Genomic DNA, 14060 nt, shown 5'->3' on the forward strand with positions numbered 1-14060 from the left:
GCCAAAGCCAATGAGATGGATATGTTATTGATTGTCTTCATAAACCTATTGTTGGCTTATTATTACACTTTCCAAAAATGAAAGCCGGATTCCTTCTCCTCTTCAGATTTTCTTTATTTAGATGCCAGTATCACTCTGAGAGAAAGGAAATACAGCAGCTGTGTGTGGTCTGTTTCCATCCATTGCTTGCTGTGATTGAATTAATTGTGGTCTATTCTCTTTTTTAGTAATTCTGGAAAGAGTAGAAGGGGATGACAAACTCACAAATATTATTAATGTTCATCACAGCCATTACAAAAAGGTTTCCTTTCACTCATTTGACGGCCATTTGAGGAAAGTGTAGTCACTTTATTTCTGTGCATACAGCATAAACCACCCTCAACTACTGACAGGTCATCTGAAGACATACTGATGGTCTTTTGACTATCAACTAAGCTGACATGCAAAATGGGAAATTAATTTAGAATATCTTCTTGTGGCGTTAAAGGAACTCTATGACTTTAAGAACAAACTGTTGGAGTTTACCTCAGTCTCCCCTTGTAGATGCACAACATTATACTCTGCATTCTTCTCAGTATGGTCGTGTATTACATAATAAGGGTGTACACGTAAATCAGTCACTCTGATTAGATTAAGTCTAACATAAGTGCTTGCAAAAAACTATCTTGAAGCTTATAACTGGGTGTGCAAAGAGTTATATATCAAGTTCTGTAGTAATGCCTTTAACTATTCCTTTCACATCTCACCATCTTTTATTTAAAGTGCCATAGCAGTTAAAAAGGCTTCTTGTTTTGAGAAATAGCCAATAAACATGATATTGCCTGCTGCATAATAGGAACCTGTTTATTTATATATAAACATATGTAAATATAAATGTAATTGTCTTTTCACGAAAATAAGTCTCAGTTTGCAGGGAAAGTGAACATATTTATCAATGACAATCACACAGTTAACAAAATCAGCAGTGAGTTAGCCCCACCTGGAATTTCTATTTAATAGTGTTACTTAAGGTCACAGTAATATCCACAGCTTTTTGAAAAGCATTTAGACTTACTTTGAAATAAGGAGGAACATTCTTCCATGTGAGAAGTAGCTACAGCCTGCCATGACACAGTAATAGTACAGGGAGAGCCAGGTTAACAGAGAAGAAATTATTTAACTATTCTATGATTCTATGATTTACAATGGCTTATAAATACCAGAAAGGGACTCCAAAACTGTTGCAGAGAAAACTGTCAATATAATTATATTTACTGCAAATTAACAGACTTCCAATAATTGATTTAGAAAAAGAAAACATAAACAATAGAACAAACACCTTTCCTCCCCCTTTCCTAGTCACAGCTTCAATCAAATATCAGTCAGAATCATAGAGTAGTTAGGGTTGGAAAGGACCTTAAGATCATCTAGTTCCAACCCCCCTGCCATGCACAGGGACACCTCACACTAAACCATATCACCCAAGGCTCTGTCCAACCTGGCCTTGAACACTGCCAGGGATGGAGTATTCACAACTTCCCTGGGCAACCCATTCCAGTGCCTCACCACCCTAACAGTAAAGAATTTTTTCCTTATATCCAGTCTAAACTGCCCCTGTTTAAGTTTTAATCCATTACCCCTTGTCCTGTCACTACAGTCCCTAATGAATAGTCCCTCATCAGCATCCCTGTAGGCCCCCTTCAGATACTGGAAGGCTGCTATGAGGTCTCCATGCAACCTTCTCCAGGCTGAACAGCCCCAACTTTCTCAGCCTGTCTTCATACGGGAGGGGCTCCAGTCCCCTGATCATCCTCGTGGCCCTCCTCTGGACTTGTTCCAACAGTTCCATGTCCTTTTTATGTTGAGGACACCAGAACTGCACACAATACTGCAAGTGAGGTCTCACGAGAGCAGAGTAGAGGGGCAGGATCACCTCCTTTGACCTGCTGGACAAGCTCCTGTTGATGCAGCCCAGGACACGGTTGGCTGTCTGTGCTGCAAGCACACATTGAAGCCAGCTCATGTTCATTTTCTCATTGACAGCACCCCCAAGTCCTTCTCCGCAGGGCTGCTCTGAATCTCTTCTCTGCTCAACCTGTAGCTGTGCCTGGGATTGCTCTGACCCAGGTGTAGGATCTTGCACTTGTCATGGTTAAACTTCATAAGGCTGGCATCAGCCCACCTCACAAGTGTGTCCAGGTCCCTCTGAACGGCATTCTTTCCCTCCACTGTATCAACAGAACCACACAGCTTGGTGTCGTCTCAAACTTGCTGAGGTTGCACTCAATCCCACTGTCCATGTCACCGACAAAGATGTTAAACAAGACCAGTCCCAACACCGATCCCTGAGGGACACCACTCGTTACCGGTCTCCAGATGGACATTGAACCGTTGACCACAACTCTTTGAGTGCAACCATCCAGCCATTTCTTTATCCACCGAGTGGCCCACCTATCAAATTGATGTCTCTCCAATTTAGAGACAAGGATGTCATGTGGGACAGTGTTGAACGCTTTGCACAAGTCCAGGTAGATGACGTCAACTGCTCCACCCCTGTCAATCAGTTCTGTAGTTCCATCATAGAAGGCCACCAAATTGGTCAGGCAGGATTTTCCCCTAGTAAAGCCATGCTGGCTGTCAGCAAGCACTTTGTTGTTTTTCATGTTCCCTAGCATGCCTTCCAGGAGGATCTGCTCTTAGATTTTGCCAGGCACAGAGGTGAGACTGACTGGTCTGTAATTCCCTGGGTCATCCATTTTCCCCTTCTTGAAAATGGGGGTTATATTACCCTTTTTCCAGTCGTCGGGAACTTCACCTGTCTGCCATGATTTTTCAAACATGATGGACAAAGGCTTAGCAACTTCATTCGCCAACATCTTCAGGACCCGTGGATGGATTTCATCAGGTCCCATGGACTTGTGTATGTTCAGGTTCTTAAGATGGTCTTAACCAGATCCTCTCCTACCATAGGCCTAGGGTCTTCATTCTCACAGTCCCTGCATCTGCCTTCCAAGACTTGGGTGGTGTGATCAGAGCCTTTGCCAGTGAAGACTGAGGCAAAGAAGTCATTCAGAACCTCAGCCTTCTCCAAATCCAGGGTAGCCAGTTTTTCTGACAGCTTCCGGAGGGGGCCCACATTGTCCCTAGTCTGTCTTTTATTTGCTATGTACCTATAGAATCCCTTCCTTTTATACTTAACAGACCAAATATCCATTAGCATTATGAGAAAATTTATATTTTAATGGCACAAAACTTTTCTCTTGTTTTTAGCTTATTTGTTTTTCTTCTGTGTTTCTGTTGAGAATAGCCCCAGAGCTATTCTCAGTTTTACATACATGAATATTTCCGTAATGGCTCAGACATCTTCCCCACTTCTACAGAGGTTAGTTCAGTCTTCTCTAAGAACAGCCCACAGATTAGTTAAATTCTGCTAGTTACCTTTCTTTCATCTTTCTGGTTCCAGCTTGTCTGTCCCTTGACAGGTCTAATTCCAGAGTCTGAAGATACAGTGAGGCTGGCTGGGATTGAGGGAGTGTGAAGGAAAGGAGATGTAGGTAAAAAGCTGTGGTCTGAAAAAAATAACAGCACAGGACCTCATTTGCTTTATGAGTACAACAAGGAAGAAAGCAGACTGGAAAGAGTATTCAAGGTTGGTATCCTCTCGCATTGCCCTGAGCACCTTAAGGAACAGTGCTGTTAGCTGGGGGAGGCTGTAGAGCTGGGGTCTTCACAGCACAGTGAGGGTCAGGAGAGGAAGAGACTTTTGTGAAGGGGAGGGCAGGATGTGGGTTGGAGGGAAGACTATACTGTAGGTACTAAAATTTTTCCCAGGTGTCTGTTTCCCAGTGTTAGGGTATCAACACTGTGGGGAGCCAGTACAGCATCCATAAAAGCAGAAAGCAATTTTGAAAGTTTAATGCATCATGGCTGTGAGAGGAATGACTAAAAGTTTCCATTCACCATGGTTTAAGCAGCTTGAAATACAAGCAGAAATACATGGATAAAGCTTCAGATAAGGGAACATCAATTTTTGGTTACAGTGTTACCCTCATTTGGATTCTGGATCTTAATTGTTGTCTTGGTGATTGCAGTCAGTGGGCCCTGCAAGACTTGTTTTTCTTGCATCAGTAATTTAAATGAGTAATTCTAGGATAAGATGGGGCCAAAATAATAAATTGGAATATATTTTCATACATAGAGCCACAAGTAGGTTCTTAGCTCCTTTATTAATGTAATATTTTACTTGAGCAATACTGGCATTAGCAAGCTAATTGGTTTTCCATGTTATTTTCTGAAGAGGGCCTTCTTTTGCAGCATGCATCTACAAGTTCTCAGTTTCTTTCAGTCCCCATGCAGATAATAATTAGTTATTAGTCAACATCTATATATGTGTGTGTAAGCATATAGGATATATATGAATATATTTTGATCATAACACACAACATTTGCTCTAAAGAGGTAGTCTTTTGTACTAACTGCTCACACTGTCCTGCTGTTTCTTTTGCAAAGCAAGTAAAAAAGGCATGGTGGGTTGCCAAGAAACTATTACCTCAAGGCAAAATAAAACCTCGGGTGTTTTGAACTACTGTGCATTTACAGGAAAAACCTATTCCATGCTAAACGAGACACAAATAAGAGGACCTGCAATCTCATCAAGGCTTATTCATATACCTGTTTCGTCAACTAACAAAAGTAGGATATGAAGTATTGCATCTAACCTGCCTGAAACAGCATTTGCATCATTAATTAAAATTGCACAGAATTTGGCTCTATGATTTAGTAATTTAGTTATCAAGGTGACTCTTTTAGGCATGCCATGGTGAGGCAACCCTAGCTATTTTCCTGCTAAGTCTGGGCTTCGGGGTGTGGTGAATGGGCTACAGTCAAGGGATTTTTTAATTGTGCTTCCCAACTGCTTTTATGTAATTCTCACCAAAAAAAAAAAAAAAAAAAAAAAAACAAAAAAACAAAAAACTAGTGGGAAGCTTAACTTTGTATTTTCTGAAGAAGAAAGCCTCAAGGGTCACATTTTTTTCAGAAGCTTAAACAATAATGTGTAAATTGTGTGTATTTGCACTGCTGACACTGGGAAAGATGAATGTGTTTTCTGGCTCAGACTAGGACAAATGCTTTCCTCTGTGCTGGAAGTTCACAGTCTTTATAAACTTGCTTCCCTACACCAGCCTTTGTTCAAACCTGGTTTTCTAGTAAAACATATCTTTTTGTTATATCTTAAAAACAACAGTGTGCCACAATAAACTTAGTGCAGTGCTCCCATTTGTCGCTTTTGTCTACATGTCTGCTTGAGCAGAAAGTGCTTGAAGCCAAGAATAATGATTAATCCATAGATGATCTAAGGAATACAATGCTTAAGCACTTGCAGTGCCTTTAATATATGTCCATCTTATGAAAATAAATCAACTTATATAATTCTAGTCTAGTATATAAATTATTTCTTTTCAAGGTGTTTTCTTTTGTAACAATTTTTAAATCTAGTGTAATTCAGAAGGCATTAGCACTTAACTAATTTACAAATACGAAAGCCAATGGAAAATTAAGAGAAATGCTGCTCAATGTAAATGGCAATTTATGCTATGTCACCACACAAAAATCAGCTTGTGGAAGGATGTCTTACTATAAACTCAATAGAAAGAGATAAATAAAAGGGATATTCCTTGGCTCTTTATATTCCCAAATTTGCTAAAAGGAAGGGGTAATGTATGTGTTGTACCAAAGAAGTTATCCCAGAATCAATCGCCCAACTATTTTCAAACAAGCATGTAGTACATGCTAACAGGGAATAGAACTCTATAGTGTACATTCTGACATTTAACTTTAAACCTTGAATTGCCCATGGGTTCTAACACCATTGACTGTTTTCCTAGATCATACCTTCCTGCATTTTTTTTGCCATCACTGTTAGTAAAGACTTTAAAACACATTGGTTTCTCATGAATGGACTCACATTCTGTAGAAGATTTGAGAGCGAAGGAAAAAATCAGTCTTTTCTCCTGTTTCTTTCCTCCCTTTTTGGATGGGGAATAGTTAGAGCTAGAAAACAAAGGCTAGAAAATCACATCTCTTCCAGGAACAAAGCATTCTGAAATTCCCTGTTTCTCTTTCTGTGTTTATCTGGAAGAGCCCCAGATACTGTCACCACTATTTAGCCCGAGCAGGTCCTTACTCACAGCTTAATCCAAAGCCTGTTGAAGACAGTGGGAACCTTACCCTTGACCTCAGGAGGAATCGGCTCTTCTTGTGTAAGCAGAGTAGTTTGAAATTATTTCCACTGCTCATTGCAGTTTAAGTACTAGTTGAAATCAGAAACCTGTCCTGAGATCCAGCACTACAGCTAAGTTGATGTCTTAAATTACTATTATACTCTTTTAGTTGGGTTTAAAGAAGCTTAATTAGTAACAGCTGCCAGAAAAACAACAGATAAATTACTTTCTTCTTCTCTATTGAGAGTAAAGAAATTAAGAACAACTGTACAACTGCTTCTGAAGACTATGTCATTAATAACCATCACTAGAGACAACATAATGATTCTTCTTGTCTATTGAAATGTTTATATCAATAATAAAATGTAATTTAGACATTATAACTCAGGAAAAAAAGTTAGTTTTTGTCCAGAGATTGGTTTTAATGTAGAGGAAGTTCTTCTGATATAAGATCAAGGGACAAACTTTGGAGAGCAACTTAATAAACACTCTTCTTACCAACTTCAGTAGGAATTTGAATGTTTCTGAAGCTAAGAAAATTCAGATTTAAATCTGGAAAATTCAAATTTAAATCTTACTGACTATTGAACCAAGCAGTATTGGGAGCCATTCCAGGTGGACTAGAGTAAATTCAGTTCCATTTTCTTCATTAACTTAATGGATGTCTGCATTCAAGTTCATAAAAAAAAAGGGATAGCAATGGAAGAAGAATGTAATGGTTTTAAATTCATGGTTTTTAATGATTTAGATTGTTCATCCATATAATATTTAGTATAGTGGACATTACCTCTACACACACATTCTCACATAGCTGTGGCACCTCAAAACAGTGCTCTGAAAAGTGCATTTCCAGTTAAATTGTTAAAATATTTACAAAAATACTTGTTTGCAGTGTATGAACTCCAAGTCTGATTTAGCACCATCTTTTCCACACACATTTCTTTTGATCTAATAATTTTAATTTTAATAAATTTAATGCTCATTTAATATTTTCAAAATTTTCCAATCTAATTTGTTTTCCTTGTGTATCTCCTTATACCTTCTTCCATTCCTTTCTCTTCTCACTACAATGATGTCTCTTGCCATTTTTCACTCTGTAGCAGTATTTACATTTCTCTTTATTATGTGGTCCTGTCTCTGCCTCTTCAACACCTCTTTTGGCTTATCTATCCAGCTTTTTTCCACCACTTCTACATTTTGCCAGCATCTTCCTTCTAAAATTCCCAACTCCTGAGATTTTCTGTCTCCTTAATCACCCCACAGATGTCTGTCTTCTGCCTCATACACTCATCCTTCTTCCTCAGTAGTGGTTAGGGTTTTGCACTCCTTTGTTTACCTGTCTCTTACATGCTGAGATGTGTGAAATTCCAGTTGCCTGTTATTGAGCAAGGAGAAGGTGGAGGAGGAGTGCTGCATGCCTGTGGGGCAGAAAGATGACTAGGAAGCCATTGTTGTGGTCTTTGGACACTGTGCTGTTTCTTATTTCATAGTCCTTCAAAAAAACATGAAGCAATAAGGGCAGAGACAAGATGGGGAGGAAGCATGTTTTGCAAGAAGACAGAAAGGGCAGTACCCATAGGAACACCCACTCTGAATATATAAATGCAGCCTTTTATAGTAGGATCATTTGATGATACAGAAAATAACTCTAATAATAGGTTAATATTTCTTGCAATATACTTTAAATGGGACTGTAGTGCTGCAGACTGCTTTCTCATAGGAGGAGTTTGGGGTTAACATTGTGCCTTCCCAGGTCATTCAGCTAATATATCTTGTCCATAACTTGAATGGAATATACCTACCGTAAGTGAGAGGTCGACATTCACTGCAGCTCCACTGATTTCTCCACTGAGACTTCAAATAAAGATTCCCAAGCATATGTTTAGAGTTATGATGTGATGATGGTAAAACCATGTCATTGAGAACTGGACTCCAGTAACTTAGGACATGAAAGAACCTGTGTGTTAAATCATTGCTTTAGGGACATATTTGAGCGGCTGAGTCAGTAACTCGAATGGGTCCGCCAAATACTTCAAGTTTAATAAATTACTGACAATATTAATGTTGTGAAATTAATAAGCAGCGCTAACATTCAACTGTCTAAATTTCCTTTTCTATTTGAAAAAATAAATAAGTACGTTCAGGATAGATTAGACAAAGTTTAGCTGCAGGAAGACGTTTCAACATCATAATGAAAATGGTGAACTTCAAAGGAATTACTGTATATTTTTAATTGATCTTTGTGGATTATCAAAAAGTAATCATTAAGTTCAGATGTTTTCTTACAAGGGGTTTATTTGGACTTTGTTCTTTAACCCTCTGCATTTCATAATTGCTCATTTCTGATTAAATTAATTTAAAACAGCAAAATATGAAAGTTAAATGGGAATGATATCCAAACATTGTTAAACTTTAGGAATCGTGGGTATTTATACTTGTATTTACATTATTTGAAATGGTTTCTTTCTGATTTCACAGATCGAGTGTATAAAAATGGTCAGTAATTAACACAGCTAATAATAAAAGTAAATTTTGCTTAATTTTTTTTTACTTAAGAGCACTGTATCCCCAATATACGCTACACTCTAACACTTCAAGCATCTAAGTAGTAGCAGTTCTTCTGATTAGCTAGACTTTAAGGCTGAAATATGAAGCTACCTATAAGAACACAGGAGCGGCTAAAATTCCTGTGCTGTGGGATCTGTCCTCTCCTCCTGTATCCTGGTCCACAGGTAAAGCTTGCTCCTTGCTTCAGTAAGTCATGGGTTATTTTTTCCTCACCAGCTGCAATTTGCTGTGGGTAAGCTACAGGATCTTGCTGCAGCTGTTTCACTGGGAAATGCTGTCCTGTGCCTTTTTAGCCACAGTCCTGGGGAGAGGACTGTGATAAGGGGGGAATTATGCTGCTGGCTATATATGTACTTGTATTCCTCCTGGCAGTCAGGGCTACAGTGGGAAGGATTTTTCTGTATATCCACTTAGAATGTAATGCTTAGGGAAGTAAAATAAACAGTCTCCATGCCCTAACAAAAGAGTACAGGAGATACCTCTACTGAGGGTAGGACTGGTCCATCTTTCCCAAACATAAATGGAAAATGATGTTTAAAAATAATGAAAACAAAAAAAAAATATAGAGGTAGGTTTGGGTGGTTTCTTTCTTTCCTTTTTTTTTTCATTTTTTCTTTTTGTGTTTAACATAGGGGTTTTGACTGACTTTGTTCTGTAATATGGGTTGTTCTTTTTATGATGTTTTGGAAATTTTAATACAATTCAGGGAAATGACAGTATATCTAGGTAATAAAAGTTTGGAGTTCCTGGTTTGGGTTTATTTTTCTGAAAACATACATCAATCTCACTATTTTTCAAAATAAATGCAAAATATAGATTTTTTTAATACTTTAAAAGCTATTTAATGATTTCTCATCTAAGTAGGTATTAATACACAGTTAAGTTGAATAACATTGAATTTAGAATCTCTAATTAAAATAACTTTACCATCAAATATTTGGAAGGGGGGAGGTGAGGGAAGAAGTGACAGAGAAGCAAGGGGAAGCAAGGCAGGGAGGAAAGGAGGGTAGGAAAAAATTTGTAATACTAAGAATGAAACACCAAAGTTTCACAAAGGATTAAATATAAAATATTTTCTCTTCTTGCATAGTTTTCTGTGACTTGTCAAGCCCTGATTTCAAGTTAGGTAAGTAGACATTCCCTGTTTCTTTCCCCTTCTCCACAAAATTTTCCAGGTCATATATAGTCATCATGAAGATATATGACCTCAACTGTTTTTCTAATGCACTTTCTCAAATTAAGGAATAAACATAGATAAAACCATCCAACACATGCCTTATAGAAGTAACAGTAAAGAATTAAGGGATTTCAGTTCCTGAGGCTGTGTTTTAGAATGGCTTATGCAGAAAATGCATAAACTTTCACAAAGAACCTAAAAGATTTAAAAACATTACATGTGACTTGGGCTATGACAAGTTAGGAGCGCATTCTACATAGTCTTAATTAGCACTCTCTATTGGGAAATGCATGGGGCTGCACATTCATGTTGCAGTACAAGTAGATGCAGTCTTGCTTCTATGATGGGAGTCACAGCAGTGTTTAAAAAGAAATAAATTTTAAAAATTGAAAACATATGCATCTAGCTCAGCTTTCACACTGAATTAAGCATATTCAGATGGTGAACTAGGTCTTCTATTACAATTCTGAATTAAAGCTGTCTATAAAGGTTTGATGTCTGTTTCTCCACTGCTGACTGCTTTCCATTGTTCTGCAGCTGGTCTGTGGAAAGTCACCACTGATACCTCTCCTAATCCTCCACAACCACAAAAAAAAGTTATTCCTGTTCCAGTATCATTCTCTTAATGGGGCTGTGCCTCTGCTTTTGATTTTTCATTGCTTCATTTATTTATTTATTCATTTGTTCTACTCTGCCCATGAAAGCATAAGAGAAGATACAAAGAATTAGCCGGGAGGTCTGCAGAGGTGTGTATTCCTAAACCATCTTTTAGAAAAGTCCAGGTTTAGGTGAGGCAAATACACATTAATCTAGTGATTCCAATCTCATTTTGCCTCACCTGGTGGTATTTCTTTGAGTTAAAAAAGTATAAGGTGTTTATTTTTTTAGTTGCAGATCCTAACAAGGATGTTATATCAGTGCCTGGTCAACCTAGAGTGAAATGTGGCAGCTTAACTGAAGGTTCTGTAGTCAGATGATCCAGTTTCAAGAGGAGCTCAGTGAGCTGGACATGGGTAGAAAGTAGCCACATAACAATATATATTGTGACATAAGCTTTCATTTCTCACCACACCCTCCTCGAGGTCCTAACCCTATTCACTGCTGGAAGTCTATACATATTCCTGCAAGAATCAGGATTAGTTGTACAACTGGAGATGCTGCTTCAGTGTGAACAATGCCTGCAACCGGGGATAAAGGGGGAAAAACACATGGGGAAGGAATTGAAGGCAGGCAAAAATATTTTAAGGAAGCTGTAAAGAACTGGTTCCTACCACTGCCACAGATCTTTTTTATCAGAAAAATATCATCACTAACTGCTGTATTTCAAGTTCCTTATTGGTTTTACAAGGAGGAAGCCTGAGCTCAACAGGAATACATCTTAAAAATAGAGAAATGTTATAAATATACCTCAAAAATCACAAGGGAAAATAATATCCTAATAATTCCAACTGGATACTGAGCATGTGGGCACTTCTTGTAATTTTGTCCATAGTGTCTCTGTCTGTAAGTTCCCTACTTGGAAAATAAGGGTAAGGCCACGTATTCACTGAAGGGTGCTGTGCTATGAAGCATTTAGATATTACGGTGAGGGTAATTTAAAATATACTTTGAAAAGTTCAGGTTTTGGATTTTTTTTTTCTCAGATCACTTTTTAATGAAAAGTAGTTTTTTAATTTTAATTAACTGTTCTTGTACTGGCTGGGGCCTGATAATCTGAAGCATGAGTTTAATAGTTACTATGAATTCATACCACAGTCTGTCCTATTTAGTCCAGTTTTCAAAGCATTCCTAATCATTTGGTGTGGGGAGCTGAAGGCTGCCAGGCTAGATGTCTGTATCACTCCATATGTGCTTCAGGCTCAAGAACCTGTCGTATTTCTTGCTTGTCTTGTGGAACAGAGAGTATAGGCCTGTGTAATTTATAACAATGCATATGCATAGGAAATGGAACTTAAGCTAAAAAAGCAGGTCAACTCTTCACACAGCTTTGAACCAATATTCTTTTTTGGATATTTTATTGAAAAGTAGAATTGCAAGAACTTTTCCTCATACCTTCAAAAGAATACTTTACAGTGCTGGCTTAAAACATCAATGTGTAACTCCTGTGGTTTCAGCCTGAATGCAATGAAAAGTCTTAGAAGAGCAGCTGATAGCTAGTTAATCTGAAACATGGCACTCTCTCATCTTTTTTCTTTCAGTCTCTTAAAAGCCAGAAAGGGTTTATACATCAGTATATTTACTGATTTCTCCCTACAACTTCAACATTTATTTGATTGAATGTTGCACTTGTTTTTAGCATCTAATTTCCATTCTGCTGGAGAAGTGTATTATTTTTTATTACATGGGAAAAAGTTAATTGATTATGATTAATGTGCAATGATTTCCACGTCTATGTGATCCTGTGATTTTGTTACCACTCGTGTGGTTTTTACAAAGAATGATTAATGAACTTCATAATGTTCACTTTGGTTCCAGTTCTGATAAGCATCCAAATATTTTGATGCTTACTCAAAACTTATCCAAAGTTTCCTAAGCTCTTGAGTCTGCAAAACTAGTCTGAACACTTAGACAGAGAAGGGCTTTCCTCATGAGGTTTCCAGTCGTTCCACTAGTGGAACCTGATGGAAATACCATGAGGTCAGCTTTTCTTCCAGTTGTTCCAAATCTTTAACATCTGGACAGAAAATGGAAGTGAGAAATCCTGCCCAGAAATTGTATTATAGGAAAAGTTTGGTTCTAAAAATAGGTGAAGAAGACTGTTTTTTTGACTCCTCCGGACTGGTTAGTACATGACTGAAAACAATCAAGAAACCAGAATGAGAGATTAATCAGGTAGCTGGTACCCGAAACTACAGACTACTCACCTGAAACCTTGGGAAGGCCCTATCAGTGTACCTTCTTTAAATAACTCTGATTTCAGAGTCAGTACTTTAAGAAGGTGGGGGAGGTTAGCTGGCATTGAACTTAGCATTGAAATGACTTGCGGTCACAAAGACACATTTTTAGACAAGACAATTGGATAGTTCAATGTGTTCTACCCTGTTGGTTGGTATCTCATGAGTTCAAACTATACTTTGCAAAAATGAATGTTTTCTTTGATGAAGTCTCTGTTTTCACCACCTGTGACCTTCTGTATGCTGTGCTTCTTCCCCCATTCTTCATATCACACCAAGAATGATTAGCTCTCACTGCATATCCTCTGACTTTACAAGCTCTTGCTTACCAGGTTTATCTTCCTGTTCACATACCAGACACCAGCTCAGATCAGCCTGCTGATAATTGCTCGTTGCTGATATCAACATCATCCTGCAGGTTCTTTATGGCAATAGAATGCATCACCATGTAATATGAGCACTGCTTCCAACTCCATTCATCTGAAGCTGGGAAAAAGTTCTGAGAAATCAAAGCTCAGGAAGCCTTTAGAGATGGTAAGCAAGGACCTCTAGCATCCTCCCAACCCCAGAGATCAGAAATGTGTGCAAGAACGCTGAGAGGCAGTGTGCTCCAGCAGGCTAAGGTTTAGGACCCCTGGAGTGCTTGATCAGAGTATGGAGTTGAAATGGGCTCAAAAAATTACAGTGATTAAAAACTTGAAATGCTTTGTGAGAACCATCCAAATTAGCTTTCTGCCCAGTCTGTGCTTTGCTTATGAAGAGCAGTGTGTGCTGACACTGTATATGCAATGCTGTCAGCACTTCATCAAAGACATTTCATCTGGCTCAAAGCACAGCCTTTTAGCCGTTGGTAACCTCCCTGACAGGAAATATTTCATAACCTAAGATTTATGCACATGAAAACACACAGAGAAAGTACCAATGAGGCAAACATGAAGGTGGGTTAGCCACTTAACTTCTGCACATACGTTGTAGGAATGTATTAGAGTTACAACTCACTTCATGGTTGTTTCTTCAAGGAGACAAAGCAACAATTTCAAGAACATATAAGTCAGCGCAATTGCTCATAGGTGTATCACCAATTACTAACTTCAGTCAATATGGTCTTTCCAATGCCCTTGCCTCCCAAGTCTCTGGAAGCCCATGCTTGCTTGATATTTGATCAGGCATAGAAACTGTGTGCCATTTCCCTCTATCTAGTGGATCAGCAGCCTCTAAGAA

This window comes from Melopsittacus undulatus, chromosome 3 (assembly GCF_012275295.1).
Source record: "Melopsittacus undulatus isolate bMelUnd1 chromosome 3, bMelUnd1.mat.Z, whole genome shotgun sequence".
Taxonomy (NCBI): domain Eukaryota; kingdom Metazoa; phylum Chordata; class Aves; order Psittaciformes; family Psittaculidae; genus Melopsittacus; species Melopsittacus undulatus.